The sequence below is a fragment of the Zootoca vivipara genome, chromosome 8 (genome assembly GCF_965207765.1).
Source record: "Zootoca vivipara chromosome 8, rZooViv2.hap1.1, whole genome shotgun sequence".
NCBI lineage: Eukaryota > Metazoa > Chordata > Lepidosauria > Squamata > Lacertidae > Zootoca > Zootoca vivipara.
This window is the reverse complement of record NC_142591.1, coordinates 60,789,039-60,813,217: the sequence shown is the minus strand read 5'-3', so window position 1 is coordinate 60,813,217 and position 24,179 is coordinate 60,789,039. Positions and strand designations below refer to the sequence as shown.

The window sequence follows — 24,179 nt, the reverse complement described above, 5'->3', positions numbered from 1 at the left end:
CAAAATATGTTCTTGTTTAGCATGAACTGGGAAATACATTTATATTAAGTAGGCCTTACCCATGTGCTCTATCAATCCTTTTTGTACAGCAAATGGGCCCCATGAACACAGTCTACTTGCATATGAATGAATATGTGTAAACAGCAGTTCACAGTAAAAGTCCTACACATGATTGTGTGGGCAATGGATGTGGTAGTGTTGTATGTAAAGGATATACATGCCAGGACCATGTATGAAGTAGCCTTGTCAACTTAACCTAGTGTGTCTTATGAATGCATTCCCGATTGTTGAGAGCTGATACTTTTTACATAAGAGAGCCTGTTAGATCCCCTTCTCATGTCATACAAATTTATCACACCTGAAAATGATATGGTGGAGGGCAATCAACATGGTGCCCTTCAGCTGTTGTTAGACTGTACATCCCACCATTCCTGAACATACAGTTGTTAGACTGTACACCCCACCATTCTTGAACATTGGTCATGCTGGCTGAGGCTGATGGGACTTGGGAGTCTAAAAAAAACCTAGAAAACACCATGCTGCCTATCCCAGGAACAGGGAAACACAGCACTGCAGGTATAGAACATAAGAAGAGTTCTGCTGAATCAGACCAAAGGCATATTTAGTACAGACCATGAGAACAATAGGCCTCTCCTGCTGTTGTTCCCCAATGACCAATCTGCAAACGCTTTCTGTTAGTAACTAGACTTCATGGCTAGTAGCTATGGATAGTCTTATCCTCTAAGATTTCATCTGAGAGCATAAAAAGAGCCTGTTTGATCAGGCCAGTGGCCCATCTAGTCCAGCACCCCCTTCTTACTGTACAGTGGCTAACCAGAGGTCTTTGAGAAGCCTGCAAGGAGGACAAAATCCTTCTTCCTTCCCATAGTTTCCCGCAACTATTCTCCTTGTGAAGCCACATCTAAGGGCTCATCAACACTTCCCTATGCCCCATGATTTATAGGCATGTGTCTGAGAGGTTTTGTCCCATCACTTTCCCTGGGAAAAGCACACTGTTTACTGCTAAATTGGAATGAACGTCAATTGTGTTTCCTGCAAATTGGCATTTGTTCCAATTCAGCGGGAAGCATTATTTGGCTTGGACCTATACTTAGAAATCATAGGGCAAGTGGAAGTGTGGACAACAGTGCCTAGATCTCATAGTTTAACTGTGTGCTATGCAAAGACGTGTTCTTTCCTGTTCTGAATCTCCCACCACTCAGCTTCATCAGATGCCCCCATGTTTTGAGGCTTTTGCCACTTGCCTCAATGCTTTTTCCTCCTTGTAGTGTCAGAAGTCATGCTATGTTCTCAAGCCTTTTTCCTGATGATGTCAGCTGTCACCATGTGTCTGTCCATTTATATAAAAGAAATATTGTTCACATGCAGGCAAGTATTGCGGTAAATCAGCTTGTGTTGATTTTACCATATCAAAAGAAGAAAGCAAGAATCAGTCCTCATGCTGGGGTAGCAGCTCCCACGGTTAGGTCATGCAAAGGTTTGACTGCAAATACATATGGGTAACTTTGGTTGTTTGGGAGGCAAATGGCAGAATAATAATAGTTCTTTGTAATGGAAATTTGAAAGTCAAAACAGACATTTGAAACACAGCGTGATTTCCTTCACTTGTGAGATCACCCACTGTCATCTTGTTTTTTTAGGTCTTGCATGTTCTTCCTCCAGTTCAAAGTTAGAAATTAAAAGCTAAATGCATGACAAATGCAGAAACCTGACCATTCTACTCATGATGATTCCCATCTAGTTTTGTACTTGATTATCACTGTTTAATTTTTTTTTAGCCAGCAGGAAACTTCTTTTGTGCCTTGAAAGTGATCCAGGTTTTTAATCTCACTGTCAGCCTCTTCAATTTTAAAATCCTGCTTTGTTCAAATAATAAGATGATGCTGTCAAGGGTTAAAGAGACCAGAGATCAGTGGAAACCAAAATAAATAAGGAGTTAGTTGCTGTTGTTTTCAAGTCAATCAATTTTGCTATCAAGGCAACTGTGCATTCTGTAAGGTAACATAAATTCCCAATTTTTTCATTCATAACATTTGCCTAGTTGTCCTGTTGCATGCCAATATTTACTGGTAACTCTTAAGAGGAAAATGGATCATCAGTTTAAGTCGGTTGAATATTCTTCAGATTTATGCTAGCTAAGTTGTATATCTTTAATTTATGCTAGCTAACATATTTGCAGCACAGTCCTATACGTATTGATGGGATGCAGGTGGCGCTGTGGGTTAAACCACAGAGCCTAGGGCTTGCCGATCAGAAGGTCGGCGGTTTGAATCCCCGCAATGGGGTGAGCTCCCATTGTTTGGTCCCTGCTCCTGGCAACGTAGCAGTTTGAAAGCATGTCAAAGTGCAAGTAGATAAATAGGTACCGCTCCAGCGGGAAGGTAAATGGTGTTTCTGTGCGCTGCTCTGGTTCGCCAGAAGCGGCTTAGTCATGCTGGCCACATGACCCAGAAGCTGTATGCCGGCTCCCTCGGCCAGTAAAGCGAGATGAGCTCCGCAAACCCAGAGTCGTCTGCGACTGGACCTAATGGTCAGGGGTCCCTTTACCTTTACCTTTACCTATACATATTTACTCAGAAGTAAGTTCCACTGGGTTCAATGGGTATTATTTCCAGGCAAGTGCCTACATAATTTCAGCCTTAGAGTAGCCAACTTGTATACCTCATACCAGTAAATTTGGAAACACCATAGATATTTTTATAAAAAATAAGAGAACAACATGGTTGCTTTGGTATTATTTCTCACTGAATTGCCTTCCAACTTCCAAAGAATAAATTCACCAGATTCCTTCTGAACTAGGGTAATCTGACAAGTGATTGTTTCAGAGCAACACCCAGGCTAAAAGACACATAAAGATTTTCCTAGGAAGGCATGAAAACTGTAGAGAAGCAGAAAATGTGAGCATTCGTTGCCACAGAAATATAACTGTGGTTTTTTTTAAAGCTACAGCAGAAGCATTGAAGCCTTTGAGCCTTAGGGGAAGTATGATGGCAGGAACATGCTTTGTTGTTTGGATTAATTATATTGAGAAGCTTGTGCACTACTGCAACAAGGGCAAAAAGTTTTGTTCAATTTAACTGCCCCAAAGGCAGGGCTGACATTTGCAAACAGGCGAATCAAGAGTTCTGTCGCGGTCTGATAACCAGAATAAATGTTAAGCGCTGAACTTTAAGCAGAGACCTTTGAAAGACCTCTGAGTACACTGTAGCTGTCTCCACTTGCTTTCCATCCTTTTACAATACTGTGCTTTATATATTGCTGGTCTCAATGGTGCTGTCACAGCAGAATCTGGAGGCAGATGTGCAGGGTCCAAATCAGCAGAAGCGGAACTGGCTTATCACATTTAAAGTAAGTGGAATAATATGCATTAGCAACCTCCTCCCACCTGTAAGACCATTAAACCCAGAGTCTAAAATTACCTGATGCAGCCTGCCTTCACTAACTTAATCCCCTCAAGATTTCCCAACTAGCATGGCCATGATAGGGACTGATGGGAGTCATAGTCCAAAACATCTGGAAGGTACCAGGCTGTTGAGGGCTGACCAAACTGTACCACTGGCTCCTACTGTTTTCAGTTTACATGTTTTGAGTTTCTCTGAACTTAGTTTCTCACATGGAAAAGCGGCATATAAAGTTTGATCAAACCTTTCATCATGAGATGGGGAACCTTTGGCCTGACATATGTTGTTGGACTCCAACTCCCATTAGCCCCAGCTAATCTGGCCGGTGCTCAGGGGTGATGCGAGTTGTAGCCCAACAATACTTTCTTAAAAATATAACGTGGTATAGAAATGACAACAACATTTGGGGGTCAAAGGGTTCTCCATTCCTGCTGCTCAGTATCTATAAAAATGTTAAGATTGTTTTAAGTGATCTGTACAGTTGATAACTTTGGTCAGTTCATGAAAAGCCCTCAGTGATAATTCTGCGGGGGGGGGGGGGGTGAAGAACCCCAGCAATCCAATTTTCGTAAGAGGAAAGAAATAAAACAAGTCACATAACTTCGGCTGACATAAAATTATAGGGTGTCCATCAGCACCTACTAAATATGAACGCTGTGTGAACAATTGCTCTGTGGCACTGGCATAAATTATGAGGTAACAGACATTCTCCGCATTATAAAAATGTGCTGAATAAGAACCAGAGGTTTAATCTCCTGTTGCTGTTATCTCCCATTCCTCTCTGCTTAATGGCCTGGGATTCCAACCAGTTGCAGGTGGTTGTACAGAAGACAAGATGGGAATCATTTGCTTTCTCCTCCTCACTTGAAAGGTTTGCTCAAAGAAGCAACTTTGAGGCTGCTGCTCCTGTGCTTAATCAACAGTTTGGATTAAATGTGTATAAATTATAGAGCACTTTTCCACTTCTAAATTATGGAGAAATATTACACACATCGCTAAACTGGAAATAGGGTTGTATAATTCTATTTTTAAAAAAGGAAATGCAAGGAACAGCCTCATGGCACCTTACAGACAAACACACCTTTCTACGCCCATTTACTTGGGGGTTCAATGAAACTTCCTCTCAGAAAAGGGATATATTAGATTGACCTATTAGTATTTAAGGTGCTAAAAGACTCTGCAGTTTTGGAGTTTCTTTGCTTGTGTCTGCAACAGCCCAGCACAGCTAGCACTCAGGGATTTTTTTTTAATGGATTAACTTTCACCCGCTTAAATTAAACTAGGGATTTGTACAGTCCATTCCTATATTTCAAGAAGTGACAGCACATTTTAAAAATTGTGGAGGAGGAGGTAGGCATTTTTGCTGAAGGTCATAACTCTGTTGGGGGGGGGGAATCTCATTTCAACAGTAAATAGCAATTTGGTGTTGCTAGACCCCAGGGCCAACCCAAGGTACTTCTCTGCCTGGTTTTATCCCATTTCCTGGATATTATCCCAGTTGGCATCACAACAAAGATGAAGTAGGAAAAACGTGTGTAGGAAATGTTTGAAAGTTCTTTTTCTGCTGCTTTTACTGTACTTTGGTGGTAGGATGTTTGTTATTCATTCATTCATTTAAATAAATGTATCCATTCATTTATTTAAATAAATGTAGATTTGTTTTGCTTTTTACTTTTTGATGCTGTTTGTTAGCCACTTTGAGCGTCCCCATTGGAGTCAGGAAGCAGAATAGAAATCATATTCTAAATAAGGTGTCAGGGGATTCTTGTGACTACTCTAGAGTAACGACACTCCTCAGGTTACTTTTCCATAACGTGTTTATTGGTGCTGCTATGTACAGTGAGGAAGGTGTAGAAACATGTCTTCTTACTCCGATGCAGAATCCGGAAGTGCCCCCCAGCGCGAACGCTCCCAACATAAAAGTCGCGGGACACTGAATCTCCTCCCCTTTCTTCTTTTTCGTAATTCCGGAACCGGCGGAAAGGGTCTGCGTTCCATGTTTTCCCTCTCCCCCTTTCCCCCTTCTCTCTCCTCCCATCTGTGGAGTCTGGGCTCTTTCATCCTGCCTGAGCCCGGGGCACTCTCTCTCTCTGTGTCCTGACTGCCCTCCCCTGAGCCTGTGCTTCCTTCGCTGCTCGGGGAGGGGCTGCTCCTGATGATAGGGGGAGGTACTCTGTACTCTCTCCCCCTTACATAAGGGAACATTGATTGGCTGGCAGCTGTGATCCCTGTCCCTCCACCTCAGAGCCGTTTTTATAATTATTACTTAAAGGATTGGGCTATTTCTTAAAATGAACTCTCCTACATTTATGCATCCGTTCTGCACTTCTTTTCTTAAGCACAATCTCTTGGCACAATGCTTTAAAACTACTCTGAAGGCTGAGAGATTACGCTCCTGATTACACCAGGCAATCAACCTTCTTCCCAGCTTGCTCTACTGAAAACCCACAGAACTGGTTTCCCCATAATTAATCCTGGAAAGGAAAATATGCCTGTCAACAGCATAGTAAGTTCAGCTCCAGTGCCGTGGCTATTTCCTATGTATGGTGGCAAGGTGACTTGGCTGTAGCGTATGGCCTCTGTTTGTGAAACAACTCTCTTGCCCCTCAAAGAAATTATACTGTCATTTCTTTTAACTGACTGAGAGAACTTGATGACAACTAATTTTAAGAATCTCTAGTCTACATGTTGAGGTCAGGGATAATGAAGCACATAATCCAAAACTGCATCAAATGAGAGATTCTATCAACTTCACTTGGAGTTATTCAGTGATGAATATCAGCCCATCATCCTTTTAAAAAAATGCAACAGCAATTTCATAGCAGATGGGATGTGAGTACGGATGAGAAGTACTGCAGTTTACGTCAATACAAAGTGAATCATTTTGTTTCTTCGGAACCCCCATATTTTTCACTTGCTCAGTTACAAAAGCAAATTATAGAACAAATCAGTTGGCTCATGAAGTCCAGCTCCCATAATCTCTCACTGTAAATGTTTTTTTCACAGCTTCTCAGCCAATTTCCTATTGAAAACCTTCACAGATAGATATTCTTTTCTGGGCAGTTTCTCCCATTGTCATAAGAACATCAGAAGAGCCCTGGAAGATCAAACCAAAGGTCCATCTAAGTCCAGCATCCTGTTTGCACAGCAGCCAACCAGATGTCCATGGGACGACCAAGAAAGATATGAGAGCAACAGTGCTCTCCTCCTTCTGTACTCCCCAGCAACTGGTATTCAGAGATACTGTATTGTACGCCATCTTTGATATGGGAGGTGGTACACAATCATCATGACTAGTAACCATTGATAGTCTTATGACTGTCTAACCCCCATCACTGCTATGCTCACTTAGGAATTTTTGGTGAGGGGCTTAATGATCAGCATTTTGAATGTCTAACTGCGCAAAGGCCTTGTTCATGCATCACTCTAAGCCAAATTAAGGACCGTACCTAGAAAGAGCAGAGGAAAGATAAGTGTGGATATGCCCTGTGTTTTCTTTGAAATAAACCACAAGCAGTAAGTAAAAAATAAGTCAAGAACAAAGCTTGGCTTATTTCGGCTTTACCATTTGTAAACAGCAGCTGTAGTATTTTGTACGTGGAATATGTTGCACACAGTTGTTGTTTTTGTTTAGTCGTTCAGTCATGTCCGACTCTTCATGACCCCATGGACCAGAGCACGCCAGGCACTCCTGTCTTCCACTGCCTCCCACAGTTTGGTCAGACTCATGTTGGTAGAGAACACTATCCAACCATCTCATCCTTTGTCATCCCCTTCTTCTTGTGCCCTCCATGTTTCCCAACATCAGGGTCTTCATCAGCTTTATCAGCTCTGAATCTACTTGTACTTGTCCTCCGCTCTTCCTCAGTAGCATGTTGGACGCCTTCCAACCTGAGGGGCTCATCTTCCAGTGTCATAACTTTTACATGCCTCCATGGACTCCATGGAGTTTTCTTGGCAGGGATACTGGAGTGGCTTGCCAGTTCCTGCTCCAGGTGGACCATGTTTAGTCAAAACTCTCCACTATGACTTGTCCATCTTGGGTGGCCCTGCACGGCATAGCTCATAGCTTCTCTGAGTTAATCAAGCCCCTTCACCACAACAAGGCAGTGATCCATGAAGGAGGTTGCACACAGTATCCACAAGTAAATAATGTTTAAAAACATATTGTTGCATGCCACCCCTATCTCTGAGTGGTGCAAGATTCCAGCGGTTCCACACACTTACCCAGGGGTCTTGTTTCCTTTTAGAAATTATGCACAGTGGAGACGGAAATATATTTCCTTTTTTTGAAATGTATATATATATATCCCCACACACAAAACCCGAGTCTTGTTTCTCCCAAGACTGCAGGCTTGGATTTAAGCAGAAATCAGCCATGGCTCTCTCTCTCTGCTTTTTCCAGCCCAAAGCCTCAACGATCGCTATGGTTTGTACTATAAGCATTTTTCCTCTAGGTCACATCACAGCAAACTCTCCTTTCCAAACTCCTGCTTTGCCATACTAACTATGTAAGAGCTGGAGGAAGGGCCCTACCCATTTGCCATCCGGCACAGAGTCCACTTTCTACCAGTACGGAACATGTTATATCAAAAGGACCCCCCCCCCCTAGTCAACTGGGTTATTCAACCTCAAAGACCACTATGGTTTGTACTATAAGCATTTACTGCTGGCAGAAAACCATGCTGAACAGTTTCCCTTTTTTGTGACATGGCAACAAAATGGTTTCTGTTTTAATTTTCCTGGCTCTGTCAGGTTGATAAATGGATGTGGAGAAATGCTTCAGATTTCGCACTGCAGACCTGCTTTGCTAAATGTTCAACGCTACCTAATTATACAATCAACACAGAGACATTTCTTCACTGCGCATAAACAGGATGCATTTGTTCACAAGTTGATGTTTGCAGGTGAAGAGAGTAATTTTCCTCAGAAAAGAATTGCTTACAGAATAAAGGTTAGGCAGCAGCTGTAAGCTTTAAAATGGAGCTGTACGGCCAACTGTAATAATGAGATAGGCAGGCAATAAACTTACAGGTTTGGCTCAGGGAAGATTGAGGAGGCAGTGCACTATTCAAACATTCAGCACAGTTTATATTTTATAACTCTGACTGGTAAGCATGCAGAATGCATGCACCTCCTTTAAATTGCAGGTGCTATATGAAAAGAGGGGACCCTTGACATTGAACCTATAAAAAGGAGATAAAAAAGCTGTAGAAATCCATGCCCCCTCTCCGTGCAGTGGGGGGGGGGGGGCAATTTGGAAACACATCTGACTGTGCTTATGTGTACAACAATGTGCAGGTGCTATTTGAAATGCAGCGGGGAGAAATGACCTTGTCACGTTCTGTGCTGGTAATGTGTACATCGCCTCTGGGTGATAGTTAGCCCTGCTGGTTACCTGTTTTGGATGGTGAATGGACCAAATGTAGTGTCCCCACTCACTCATTCCAAACAGCATATCTTCACAGGAGACCATTAGTTCTCTCCTAGCCTACACAGATGGAGTTGCTGCACATAGATATTTATTTTATTTTAAGCATGTTAACCATGCCCTTCAAGGCTCCTAGCATTTTAACCCTGCCCTCATGGCTCACATAAGATCATTAAGAAGACTAACACATAATTGAAACCATTATGTAGGCTATTTAAAGGCAGTTGGTTCGAATCGCCTTGTGAGAGGCCCTGTCTCAGCTGATGAAGCAGCAGCAGATGGAAAAGTGATGATGGCAGCTAGCAGGCTTCCAGATATGGCTGGATTAGGGCCATGATCCATCCATGGAGAGGAAACTAAAACCTTTAGCTGAAATATATGGGGCCTGTTCTGAGCCTTGGGACAGAGCATGTTCTGAATCAAAGATAAACAACCTCAAAGTAAACCTATAATTTTTTCTTTTTATTTATTTATTTGTAATCAAGAGCTGGGCTCGCATACCTCTAACTTGCTCTACATTTGGAATGAGCTGGGTACTATTCTCTAAGAATGGATTCATGATTTCCATATCCAAGTAAAAATCCATTTCATGTTCTTTCACAGTGTGAAAGGCGCACAATGTCAGAATGTTGTCACTCAAATTAAAGACTATAATGTGAGTGTGTTTGGAGTCCTTTGTGTCTACACACTGTGGAAAGTGTTTGTGTTGTGAGCAGAAATACTTCACACCTATCTCCAAAGATAACAGACCAAAAATGCATCTCATCCTTTTATTTATTGCTTGATGTTGAAAAGGACTTGACCAGCTTTGTAATTTAGTAAAGCACAGAAAGTTTGTTTTCCAGGTAAATACTGAGGAAGTAATAAAGCTGTGCAAGTGGGGCCTGCAACAAAATATTGCAACGTGGAGAGCTCTTGTTCAGAGTTCTAATAAGTCAGCTATTTCCTTTTCCAGCACACCCTGTTCCATCTCTCTATTTCATTCTTTTCCTCTCCCCCCCCCCCTCACCAATTGTATTTAGATTCCTCAAAAGTTAGCTCGTAACCTGCATATGCCTTAAGATAAGTTTTGGACTTCTGCTTGCACAGTGGAAAAATCTGAAAAAGGGACACCCTGAAAAATCAAGGGGTTGCAAGGGAGAGGAAAGTTCAATTGAGCAAGCAGAAGTCTGCTGCACTTGCTTCACAGCAGTGCTGGATATGACCGAAAGGTCGTAGCATCAGCCAGTCTTCATACGAAACAGAACAAGGAGTATTAACTTGGTGGAAGGGAAATTTGACAAAAAGAAATACAACAATAAGGGAAGCCAGCACTGTTTTCTCATTTGCTTAATTGTTCAAAATAGGGCTTATTGAATAATTGGGTCACATTGTTGAGTCCTTGGACTCAGCTACCCAGGGGGAAATAAAACGTTTTAAGTATGTTTTAAGTGCAATATACAATGTGACACTAGATGGTGATGGTGAGCCTTATGGACAATTCAATGTGGTTTTTTAAAACACTTTTAAAAAAGCATTTTCAGAACCAATATTCCACCCTTATCTTGGTGGACAAGCAAATTCTTGTACATACCCTGGCATCCTCTGACCTGAGCCCCTTTATTTAAGAAAATACTTGCATGCATTATGTTTAGGTAATCAAGTTTTGAGAATGTATGCTTACAGAAAGAATATTGAAATGTGCATGCCTGAAAGAAAATTAGAATGCCTTTACAAGCTTATTTAAAAATTTGACTAAATATAATGCTTGATATACAATGTGCTCTCCTGAAGCATAAGGTGGTTCTCTGCCCAAAGGAGTGTCCTCTGTTTGAAGAGCTGTATGGACCAAGTCTAGTTTAAACATAAAGCGCCATAGAAACAGAAAGCAGGAGGGGCTTGAAGTTGCTGATCAACGGCAACTTGGCAGCAGACTGAGAAGGAAGACAGGCCACAGTCTATAGCAGGCATCCCCAAACTTCGGCCCTCCAGATGTTTTGCACTACATTTCCCATTTTCCCAACCACTGGTCCTGTTAGCTAGGGATCATGGGAGTTGTAGGCCAAAATATCTGGAGGGCGGCAGTTTGGGGATGCCTGGTCTACAGCAAGGTATATTATAGTAATTATTTTAAAATTTGCATCCATACATCTAAAATGTTATATCCAACTTATTTGGATATACATTGGCTCCCAGTACATTTCTGAGCACAATTCAAAGTGTTGGTGCTGACCTTTAAAACCCTAAACGGCCTTGGTCCAGTATACCTGAAAGAGCGTCTCCACCCCCATTGTTCTGCCCGGACACTGAGGTCCAGTACCGAGGGCCTTCTGGCGGTTCCCTCGTTGCAAGAAGCCAAGTTGCAGGGAACCAGGCAGAGGGCCTTCTTGGTAGTTGCGCCCGCCCTGTGGAATGCCCTCCCATCAGATGTCAAAGAGAAAAACAGTTACAGTGGTACCTCACAAGATGAAATTAATTCGTTCCACGAGTCATTTCGTATTGTGGAATTTTCGTCTTGCAAAGTGCAGTTTCCCATAGTGCAGTTTCCCATAGGAATGCATTGAAATTTAATTAATGCGTTCCTATGGGCAAAAAAAAAAAAGCACCAAAAAAGGTGCCGACTCACCCGCCACGGCCAGAAGTTTTTAAGGCTCTGGGGAAGGGGATGCAGGAGGAGGGGGGACAGAATTCACAACTTAAAGCAGCATCAACGTGAAAAGCTATGGCCAAACCAGAGCATCTTTTAAGTCTTGGGTCACAAGGGTTCAGCCCTAGACTTTCACTGAATGCCAATGTGGCCCAAGAACATTTGGATTAAGAACAGATGCAGGGAGGGATGTGCTGCAACATGTGTAGACTACCTTTCCCACAACAACCACAGCTTACCCACACATCTCAACACTTAGGCAACTGGGTTTCCAGATCAAAGGGCATAGTTAGATGCGTGCTAACATGAATTTATGCCCAACGTCATCAAAAAATTAACTATTTCCAGCAGAGAAGCTTTGCAACCACTTGAAGTCACACTTCTAGGGGCATTCTTTGCCTTGATTAGTTTTCCTTGCCTCAACACGAAGCAAGGAAATTCCGCAGAGTGAAGGAAACTGGGGCAGACAGACAGAGGAAATCCAGCTTCCTCTGTCATTATGTCTGCCTAGGCACAATAAACACAGAGTCAGAAGATAAAAGGGTCAGGGCTACTCTCAGATCCTCATGATCATTCTACGACACCCTGGAAACCCACCACCTAATCACAATATAGCTCTCACCTATAATGGATTGCATTATAAAATTCACAATGGGAAGAAACTAGAACTGAGGTGCGAATACTCATGCAGTCTTCAAAAATCCAGTGTTTGGTTCCCACAGGTTGTGCCCACAGATTTCAATGTTATTTTAGCACCATCCATGTTTAAACTGATGGTTAATTTTATAATGCAAATATGGTTAATTAGTTTTAGCTTGGGTATGTGAGTGTGCTGGTGTTGATAACGTTTTTCCTTTGCTGTTGGCTTGCTTTATTATAAGTTGTCTCTGTTTGGCGTGTTTAATGTATATCTTAAATGGTACTGTATGTCACCTCAAGGCTCATTTTATCTATATAGTTATATATCGGGTTTTTATTTATTCATTCATTGAACTTATACCCTACCCCATAGGAGCCCAGGATGGTCTACAATCGTCATAATATAACATTAAAGCAATAAAAACCATAGAAGCTCTACTCAGAAATGAATGGTTGTATCAAATGAAATTATCTTGTTAGCGCAAGGACTTCCCGCTGCAGAACAGCAATTCAAGGATGTTCATGTGTTGGTTTCTTTACATGCAGACCTACTATGAAATGTAACTTCAGCTTCTATCCATGGCTATGGACTGGACACAGATATCCTCATTATTTTTACATGCAGGTCTAGAAACTGATCATCTAAGCCAGGCATGGCCAAATTTGGCCCTCCATCAGTTTTGGGACTACAATTCCCATCATCTCTGACCACTGGTCCTGTTAGCTAGGGATGGTGGGAGTTATAGTCCCAAAACAGCGGGAGGGCCAAGTTTGGCCATAGCACAGATCACAATTATGTGCATTGACTTCATAACAATCACAACTCACGACACCTCAGTGTCATAAAATTCCCTTTCTGAGCCTTATATCCTCATGTATATCCCCATGATCGTTCAAAGCGGCTAACATTCTCCTTTCCCTTCCTCTCCCACAACAAACACTCTGTGAGGTGAGTGGGGCTGAGAGACTTCAAAGAAATGTGACTAGCCCAAGGTCACCCAGCAGCTGCATGTGGAGGAGCAGATACGCGAACCCGGTTCCCCAGATTATGAGTCTACCGCTCTTAACCACTACACCACACTGGCCACCTATGACTTTCATATCACATCCGTTCCTTCTTACACATTGCAAACTAAAAAAATGCAGTGCACACAATTGCCAAATCTTCCACTTCCCTCAGCTGTTGAAACAATCCTTGCTCTGTTGGGAAGACTCACCAAATTAGTCTTTTCTAACTGGCATCTTTCTTCAGAAAGAACCTTAAAAGCTTTCATCATTCCTTTTTGAAAAATAGCAGTAACGTGTCATGACAGAAATTTGGAGCTGAGTCAGATGAACACCTTTGCCTGAGTCATGAGCACCTTTGCTGGCAGCATGTAGTACATCTTGCAAATCTCCTGTCCAATCATCTTGTCTGTTGGGATTCGTATGCAAGTTGCTACAGTATTGTGGTTGGGGTGCCTATTCGTTTACACAAAATTGCTATCTGTGGACCTTAAATCATGTTGGATTGCATTTTCTTGTGTTTCGATGGAATTTCCTTCAGCAAATCTCAGTGACTGCAATTTACTCATTAGCAGAACCTGACGGTTCATAATAATTCACCATTTTAAAGAATTTTAAAGCCTAGCTGTTGTACAAAAGGTGACTATTGTATATTAGATTAGATTATATTGTATATAGCACAACACCAGGCTATGTTGTTGTAAGTTTGTCAAAAAAAATCTGCTCTGTCATAGGATGGGTTTCTTATCTATTCTATATTTTTATCTTATGATTTTGTATTTTCCTATTATTATTACTTATAAAATAAACATTAACAAAACTAAAGTTTTATGAACATCTTGTACATAATCGGCATAATGAGCAAGTTATCATTCAATTCAAATACCATCATGATCTGCTGAATTTTTGATTTAATTAATAATTTGTACTTTGGATCTGCTTCTACTAAGGATTGTTAGCTTGACCAGTCTAGCTGTCCACCATGCGTTTCGTAAGTTTCTTTTGGGAGAGTTAGGAACATAATATTTCTTGAACACCTGATCTCTAGTTTTCATTTCCCCTCTTAGGAGTCAATCGTTTTAAAAAAGAGATTCTTCTGTTTCCCAACCCACACCCAGCCTTTCATGCTGTGAGGGGAGAAAAGTCTCGTTGCCAGAAAAACATCACAAAAGTCATTGGACGGTTCCAAATGCTACATTCTTCACCTAACACATCTCAGTCACAAATCCGCATTGGTTGAGGCCTGATATTTAATATTTGCATTGGCAAATGAGCAAAACCAAATGTGAAGAGTTTTGTGCCTGTTTTTCTAGGTCCCCAAGTGCCCTTTACATTTGTCTCCTTGCATTTCCCCCATGGTCCCTGTTTGTCACTGCCACCACTTTAAGTTTGGTCTTAGATTTATCCCTGGAAGCCATGGAAGGTCTAGGGTGCCTAACCAGCCATCATTTTATTGGCTGGTCCAGTGAAACTATATTCTGACCTGAAGTAACCAGAACTAGGAGCTACTCCAGGTGGTATTTCAGAGTTAAAGTGATAAAGTAGTATTGCTTTATACTAGAGTAAACTAGTATTGAATGGGGTAACTGTGCCCCTGAAGGACCAGGTGCGCAGCGTGGGAGTCATTTTGGACTCACAGCTGTCCATGGAGGCGCAGGTCAATTCTGTATCCAGGGCAGCTGTTTATCAGCTCCATCTGGTACGCAGGCTGAAACCCTACCTGCCCATGGACTGTCTCGCCAGAGTGGTGCATGCTCTAGTTATCTCTCGCTTGGACTACTGCAATGCACTCTATGTGGGGCTACCTTTGAAGGTGACCCGGAAACTACAATTAATCCAGAATGCGGCAGCTAGATTGGTGACTGGGAGCAGCCGCCGAGACCACATAACTCCGGTCTTGAAAGACCTACATTGGCTCCCAGTACGTTTCCGAGCACAATTCAAAGTGTTGGTGCTGACCTTTAAACCCCTAAATGGCCTCGGTCCAGTATACCTGAAGGAGCGTCTCCACCTCCATCGTTCTGCCCGGACACTGAGGTCCAGTGCCAAGGGCCTTCTGGCTGTTCCCTCGCTGTGAGAAGCCAAGTTGCAGGGAACCAGGCAGAGGGCCTTCTCAGTAGTGGCACCCGCCCTGTGGAACAGCCTCCCACCAGATGTCAAAGAGAAAAACAACTACCAGGCTTTTAGAGGACATCTGAAGGCAGCCCTGTTTAGGGAAGCTTTTAATGTTTAATAAATTATTGTATTTTAATACTTCTGTTGGAAGCTGCCCAGAGTGGCTGGGGAAACCCAGCCAGATGGGCGGGGTATAAATAATAAATTATTATTATTCTTACCGGTATTGTTGTTGTTGTTGTTGTTGTTGTTGTTGTAACTGGAGCTGCCCTCTGGACTCTGCAGTCTCTTCCATCATGCTCTTTACTCATCAGATTCCGCTCCAGTCCTGATCCGAATCTCACCATGTGTTGGGGGAGCAATACTTTTGAAATCATCCATTGGAAGCTCTACATTAGGGGTCTATTTTTAACAAACTATAGCAGTGTCAATCAAGTGGACTTTCCATTCAAGGTACCCGATAAAGAAAGGCATTTCATCTATTACTGGTGTAAGTTATATCCAACTATAGTGCAGTGTGTCTAAACAGGATAGTATTGGTTAGTAGTTTGTACCGTGGAGCTAACACTGTTTGGATGGAAGGTAAATCATTTTGTTTTCAGGTGAACTCTTCCCAATGTGAGCTTAGTATTGCAATAAACATTGTGTTTCGCTTCCAGGTGACATTTCTTTCTGTACGCAGTTTGCATACAGTTGAAAGGTGTTGTTAGGCACAAGGAGTACAAGCTGATTTGAAAAGTGGGCTTCCTCCCTTCTTCCTCAGACACAGTGATTTGCTGCTAACCATATTTTGCCACACTGTCTGAACACAGAAAAGCATGGTTTATGCATACCATTGTTTGCCACACCAGCATGCTGGGACCGGAAACCCCTGTGGTTAAGTTCTGCATCCATAGCTTTAAAATTTTATGTTCAATGTTCCTCAAATACAGAAGATAAATTATAGCACACTGAAAAATTAGCAATTGATGTTCTTCCCCTGACTTTCCTTTATTTGATCTCTCTCATACCAAGCCTTTAGTCTTTCTTATACACACAGCAACATGGATGCTTACTCATCTGTCCCGTGGGCATTGAAGTTCTTTTCTCTTCCTGTTACAAGAATATGAAGTTGCAGTTGCACAATGATTGGGCATACAAAAGGTAAGAGGATTATGAAGAAAACCAAATTTTAAGCTTGTTGATCCTGAACGTTTTTTTCCTGAAGACTTTTCTTTTCCATAACTTCTTTTTTTTTTAAAAAAAGGTTGCTTTATTTGGAAAGCACTTCTTCTCTGGAAGCTTGTGTAGACTTAGCAAATACTTTGTGGCTCATAGTGGGATTTCATCCTCAAATTATGTTGCGTCAGCAGAACAAAATGTTGCAGCAGTAGAGCAGATTTACACCAGCGATAAGCAGCACCCACACTGTTGCAAACCACCCCAATCTCAGAGCAGTTTCAGACAGGTTTCCGTGTTTCCTTCTGGGTGAGGTACAGCAGAGACTGTGGTGTCTTTAGGTTATATGGTTTATTTACACATATATACAGTTTGAGCCTGCGATGGAGGGGTCCACAGCATTAACACCCCTCCATAGCCATAGCCTGGGATTCAATCAGAAGTCAAACATTGCTCTCTCTCTCTCCAGCTTCCTGCTTTGCTTCTAGCTTACATCACTCCAACAACTCCCCGCTCTCAACTCTGCCTTTGTCTTTCTAACTTCCTTGAGCTGAAGGGGGACACCCATTTGCCCTCTTGCACAGTCATCTCACCAGGAAGCTAGCCTGGCTTTTCCAAGAATTAAAAGCGGGTGCACCCAGAAAAATTAGAAGGGTTTTGGCATACAATCTACCCCGCAAAAAAACACCTCATAAAAACTTATTGTGGAATATCAAAACAGAGGGTTATTCCATAGATGGGATTTATCAAGTGGGTACAAGGTGCCAGCATTTATATTCAGTGTAAAAAAATTCAAACAGTTCCTATGTTAGACAAGAAATCTGCCTTCAGGCAAATATTTCTTGTTTGGAAGGAAGTGGTATATATTTAAATACTTCCCCCTTTCCCTTTGATATATATCACAAAGTTAAAGGCTTTATTCAAGCAGCAGTTGTAAAAATTGAACTCCCATGATTTTTCCTCAGTTACATATGACAGTTATTCTAATGCCATAATGATTTATGACAGGTGGACATAAATCGTTAGAGTGCCATTCCTATGCAGCCGTTCAAACATTAAGCAGGAGAGTAACAGACACTTGCTTTGTCCAACATAGAAATATAGAAAGAGCAAAAAGAAGCAACTTTCTAAGCAAGGATGGGGAATCTGGTGCAATCCAGATTTTGTTGATCTCCTATCAACCCCGGTCAGCATGGTCAATGGTCTTAGTTCGTGAGAACACTGCAGGCTCCCCCCAACTCTGGTTTAGAGGATAACCAGTGGCACAATGTGTCTAGAGAACACTCCAGATCCAATGAAGGCCAGAGTCAGATTTCATCAAGCTTTCTGGGTCTCTTTCTTCACATCACCTGTTTAGGCAGAGTTTAATCTTTAAACCACCACCTACGCACAAATTTGTAAATAACTGTATAACCATGCATTAGTGTAAGCAAGCACTAATATTAGTAAATAGCAAGAATTGATGAAATTATATATATATACATATATATATATATATATATATATATATATATATATATATATATAAGCAGGTCCTCTTTCCAGGCTAAACACAGATATAGAATATGCTGTACCCCTAGAATGTCTCACTACCTGGAGGCGGGGTGTGATTGTAGGAACCGCTTGGAAGATTCAGGTTAAAGAGAGAGGTATTTAAAGTCATAATTTTGGATGCAAAGAAATCAAGCCAAAATAGACTTATTACAGTAGGGGGGAATTTTCTTGCGGTTTGAAGTGCCAAGAGCTAAACAGATTGTTGTGTTTGTTATGAAAATTAGGCTCTTTACAATTCCCAAAATAATAAAACTATACATGTTTTTCTCAGGCAGTATTCTGAGATTTCAGAGCCACGTGAAGTGTGTGTGTGTGTGTGTGTGTGTGTGTGTGTGTGTGTGGAGGTGGAGTTCTTCTTGGTTTGTCACATCAGAAGCTTCTAGAATGGCTCACTTGAACAAGCTGCCAAATTGCTTATTCCCCTCCCCTCCCCGCCCTCCCCTCAATATAAGGATTCAGTATTATCATGCTGAAAAACACTGCTGGGGAAAACGTAAGGGAGAAAACTGGGTGCATTTCTAGATTTTGCATAGAAAGAAACAGAGCCCTGGATTTGAGGTTTGTTACATCCTGCTGTGGTTTCCTTAATGTGATGACCTGTGGTTGATACAGATAAATGAACTCAGCTGAACTTTGTGGGTGCTGATTGATTTACATTAGCTCCTGCTTCCAGACAGGATGCATGTTCTCTCACTGGAAGCTGTTATCAGCTATCAGCTAAGACTTTAAATTGCCCCTCCATAACCTACTGCTCTCTCTCAGTTACCATCCATTCTTTCCTGGTGCCCAAGAGAGAGTTCAATATTCTAGATTGCATCCTTAGTATTCTAATACGGACAAATTGCTTAAAGTGTAGCCGGATGAGATATTAGGCTTAAAAATGAGGGCATGGCCCATCCCTGTGGGGATGAAGATGCTTCATTGTAACTCCTCCACATCCTTCCATCTGTCTTCTCCTAACTCTTACTTATAACTGGTCCACTCCATGGACTCGGATTGTATTCTCACCTCTCTCTCTCCTTCTACTGGTGCAGTTCACTCAGCCATTTCCAGTAATGCAGGGGAGGGGAAACTTTCTCAAATCAGGGGCTGCATTCCCTCTGGGCAGCCTGCCAATGGCCATATGCCAGTGGGGAGTGAGGCCAGAGGCAAAAGAAGGGGAACCAACAGATATTTCTACACCACGTTATACGTCCCTTTCTAGCCTCCATCCAGGCAAGCAAAAGGCATCAAGGACACATTCCAGCCAGCAAAAAACTGTCAAGGAGGGTGTGAAGTTGGGCAGGGAATGGGTGTGACTGAGGAGGCAGTGACAGCGCCCCCCTCCCTCTTGGTCAGTCCAGGGGTGGGGTGGGCACAGGTGTCCCTTTGCCGGCCATAAGGAAAAGGAGGCGCCCCCGATCTCAGCCCCAAAGGCCCGGCTCGGGTGTGGCTTCCCTCCCTGTGGCTCCAGCCTCAATGAGGGAGCCTATCGTGGGGGTACTTGGTTTTACACTGCCTCAAAAAAAAAAACACAAATGTGTCCAGGGCCACGCCCCTGCAGCCCCTCCCCCCCCATGCTATGCCACTGCCATCAAGGATCACTTTTAAAGAAATCTCAATTATTTATAGAGATGTTTTTAAAGGATAACCAAAACACACCTTAAAAAAGGCTATGCTCAAGTTTTGCTGCTATAAACAGTGCCTTTCTTGAAATATAGTCGGGGGGGTGTATATGTCATTTGGAGACATGTCTTAGAGTGGGATGAAAAAGATAGCAACTGACAACATTGCTACAAGGAATTTCTGCTGAAGAAGTCTGGTGGTGACACAGTTCTTGACATAATGAGGCCAAATGCCTTATCTGGCTCTTCTGCAAGAATATCGTATCATTCGCTTCTGGAGTCTGACATTACAGTGGTACCTTGGTTGTTGAATGGCTTGGCTCCCGAACAAATTGGCTCCCGAATGCCGCAAACCCGGAAGTAAGTGTTCTGGTTTGCGAACGTTTGTTGGAAGCCGAACTTTTGGTGTGGCTTCCGATTGAGTGCAGGAAGCTCCTGCAGCCAATTGGAAGCTGCGCCTTGGTTTTCGACAGTTCCGGGAGTCGAACGGACCCCCAGAATGGATTCAGTTCAACAACCAAGGTATCACTGAATAGAGACATTGGATTCTTATCTCATTATACATGAGAAAGCTATTTTTTGCCCTCTCACCCCTTGCTTTTTCCTGTAAGACCAATTGCAGTTGTTAACAGTCATCAACAGGTTTATCACACCTATCAGCCAATCACCCATTCCCACCACCCTTCTGAGTAATACCCCTCCCTACCCTCTCACTATATATAAGGGTCTGGTGACTTCTGTTTCAGTGTATCTGAAGAAGTGTGCATGCACACAAAAGCTCATACCAATGACAAACTTAGTTGGTCTCTAAGGTGCCACTGGAAGGAATTTATTTATTTTGTTTCAACCATGGCTGACCAACACAGCTACCTACCTGTAAAGAAAAATGTATTTTATATGTGTTGTATATGTGATATAACACCGTGACACCAGATGGCGCTGTGGAGTCCCATCTGTCTCTACCAGATTTCCCTGTATGAGTTTGCAACGCATCCAACTGAATCGCTTCTTTGATGTGTCTAGATCCACCCCAAGTCTTCATCCAATATTCTATCCACTGGACATGTGAATCTGTTTTATACCATGTTAAGGCATTGCTCCATGTAACCTAGTAAGATCTACTCTGACCAGCAGTTTGCCAGCAACCTAGGCATAGGGCTTTCCTATCATCTGGTACAGCTGAGTTGCCAGGGATTGACTCAGGACTTTCTACATTCAATACATACGGTAAGAAGCAATGAATGAGCTATGTCTCCTATTTTGGTCCTTGTACAGTACATAGAAGGAAGATATTCAACCAAACACTCAGATAAAAAATTCCCTCTGAAGTACACAGCCAATCAGGGCACATTCTATCTCAGCAAGGATCATGCTACTCTGTCTGGTTGCTTAGCAACACCTCCACCTATCCCCACTCTTGGCTGATTAACACTAACATAGCTAACTCTTACATTTCAAACAGAACGATCTCTGCTGTTGCACTTCCAACAGCTGGGAACAGAACTCACTTCAACCCCCGCCAGCATATCTGAGGGTTAAAGGGTGATGGGATTTGTACTACAGCAACATCTGGAAGGTCACAAGTTCCTCACCCACACTTTAAGGTTATGACCTTAACTGAACTCAGCTACAACCAGTAGATAATAATCTTTATAATAAACTGCTGACAAAATGATGCAAGCTGTTAAATATAAAAGTTGCCAAAAATAAATGAATACTGTTTATGAGGCATGAGCACTGAAACTAAAGAGAAAATAGAAATACAGGAAATAGCTGACATGGGGACCAAGCTGTTTCTAAGCAAAGTGTTTTATTAAGGCTGTAGTAGTGACAATTCCTGGAATAATTCAGTTTTTTAAGAAAAACATGGGAAAGAAATACATGTTAAAATAGTCCAGAAAGTGATGATTACTAGGTAGTATCATCTATTCAACCAATTTTCCACAGTGTCCATGAAACTTAGTAAGTTGGTTATCCATAACACCCTTCCTGGGGAAGGGAGGAGAGTTTTATTGTGCATCATGCCAAGATTAAAGGGTGTGGCAAAATGTGACTCCTGTCTTGGCAGGCCATGGCAGAAGGTGAATACAGACAACCATTACCCAACTGGCAACTTTCCATCAGGTATGCACCTGTCAATTTCTGCCAAGTGTTGAGAAAATGCTGATCGTGGTAAAATTTATTATGGCTCTACTTCCCCAGATTTATGATTGGGAACAGATATCTAATAAAATTATCCTGAGCGCTTTGTGCATGTAAGCACTTGAGAAACTAGGAATATGAACATCTTGAACCTTTAACACTTTAAATCCTCTTAGGTCACTGCTCACTACCTGGGTTTTATTCCAAATGGCCCTCCTTTGCTTTTCTCTTTCCCTTTCCTTTCCTCTCCTCCCAAATATGCCTTTTCATTACTTTTAAATGATTGCAAGCATGCAAGTGTGAGCTGTTTTCATTTTTCGTTTCTGTACAGTGCCTGTACAGAATTCTGCCAGGGAGAATTTCACTACACATCTTACTACAGAGAGGGCTGGTGCCCGGCATGAATGAACTCTTGGCATAGTTCCACCAATGCCACGAAACCACAAGACAGCAGGCAGGTCTCTCTTTTGCTTCAAGACCTGAGCTCCAGCTCCATTGTTGTCAAGCTAAAATAAGGGTTAAATCTGGTCTACGCTTCATTGGAAGCAATTGCAGCTAGCCTGTGTAATAAACCTGTCTCTTCTGGTGATTAAATGTGTGGTGCAATCCTCTTTATTACATACTTCAAAGCATTCAAGGATGCAATTATACTGGGACAGCGTGGCACACGGATTTTTAAAGGAAAGAAATGGCATCGTATTTCAACAAACTTACACTACCCAATGTCTGGTGGTTTGCTGCAGGCCAATGGACACTGATACCCAGAGTCCCCCTGCATAAAAGGGCTCCATTAATTTAATTAGACAAAGCAGATCAGCATGCAAGTTGCATGCACATAGAAGCCATGCACTTTCCATTGAAGCAAACCCTACAGTGGCCTGGTGCAGACAGAACACTAAACCAGAGCCAGGGCACCTATGGCCCTCTAGTTGTTGCTGGACTCCAGTGGCTGCCAGCTAGCAGGGCCAATGGTCAGGGAAGATGGGAGCTGTAGCCCCAACAACATGTGGAAGGCCACACATTCCCCACCCCTGCTCAAAACTAAAGCTGAGTGTTGCAAGCACGAGCCTGATCTCCTGTGATGCTGCCATGAGAAGATCAGATATATCTGCTTTGGTTTCCAGAGTTTGTCATTTCATCTGAACTGGGACACAGGGTTAGTTTAAAATGATTTATCAAAACAAGCCAGGGTCAAAACCAAGAGCTTGAAACTGACTCGTTTGGACAAGCTATAGTTAAAACGAACCACAACGGTCCCAGTTCAGATGAAACCATGAACGGTGGTTTGTTAGAAACAGAAGCAGATCCTTTCGATCTCATCCTAGCAATTGTGCCCAAATGTGGGGTGGAGGGGGGAGCACATGAGTCTGAGGCTTATTCAAATAGCTTTAAATTGTGTTTTTAGTCTTACATCCAAATGCAGTCTGTGGAGTGGCTGTAACTATTTTTTTTTGTTTTACTAATTAATGGGTTAACTTTTTGCAGACCAGCACTTCCAAAACATATAATTGTGATGAGGATGAGAGCGTAGCTAATTATTCTGATTGCAGCCTAATGTATGGGTCTCTTCACCTAACCAATGAAAGACCAGAAGCAAAAAAAAAATTTTTTAAAAATTAGACCCTGCAGTCTTGCACACATCCAATTATAAAACACACAGCATTTGGGAAGATTATTCTCAAACGTTCTCTGCAATTCTTTTGATTGAACTTCTGGGCTTATTCAGTAGAGAGGACAGAAATGGATAGTATTGTGTACAGTTGAGGCAGGTCACAGGTTCACACAAAAAACAACAACAAGGACACCATTAAGCAGTGGAGACAGCAGGTGTTGCACATTCAGATTTGGGTATCATTCCCCCCCATGTGGGTCTTCTGGTTCAAAAAAGCAGACCCATGAGCATCTTCTACTAGAGGGCTATAAATGAACAGGGTTGGTTTGTACAAGTTCTAAAATTCTCTCTTGTCAGGTCTCCTACTGGCATGAAAAACTATTATTAGTCTATAGCAGTGCAAAACCAAAGGTTTTGAGGCATTCAGAGAGAAATCATATTCAATACTCATAGCCAACCTGTGATTATTTGCCTGGCGATGCTGTACAGGAAGCTGTGTGCTTCCGAATCTCTTGATGGTCACACAGCTGTTAAAAGCACAGGATTACTGCCAAGAAAAATAAGGATGGCAATATTAAGACTAAACCAGGCCCTCCAAGTGTCCCTATTTTCCAAGGACATCCTGATTTAGAGAAGCTGTCCTGGTTTCTGATTTGATCCCAGAATGTCCCACTTTTCCTTAGGATGTCCATGTTTTCATTGGAAAAATGTTGGAGGGTATGGAGTTATCTGACCCCCCCAAGCCGGTTGAACGCAATCCTGTACAGAGAAGGTTTTTTAAAAAAATGTTTAATGTTTTATTATGTTTTTATATATGTTGGAAGCTGCTCAGAGTTGCTGGGGCAACCCAGTAAGATGAGTGGGGTATAAA

The 24,179-nt window shown here is 42.2% G+C and overlaps 1 long non-coding RNA gene across 1 annotated transcript; it reads left to right on the top strand.

The window, feature by feature from the left end:
• Positions 1-3,255: 3,255 nt before the first annotated feature.
• LOC148684869 (uncharacterized) lies at positions 3,256-22,285 on the top strand. Its single transcript, XR_015951239.1, has 3 exons — positions 3,256-3,369; positions 16,278-16,381; positions 22,028-22,285. It is a non-coding gene; the product is annotated as an uncharacterized LOC148684869 (long non-coding RNA).
• The last annotated feature ends 1,894 nt before the right edge of the window (positions 22,286-24,179 follow it).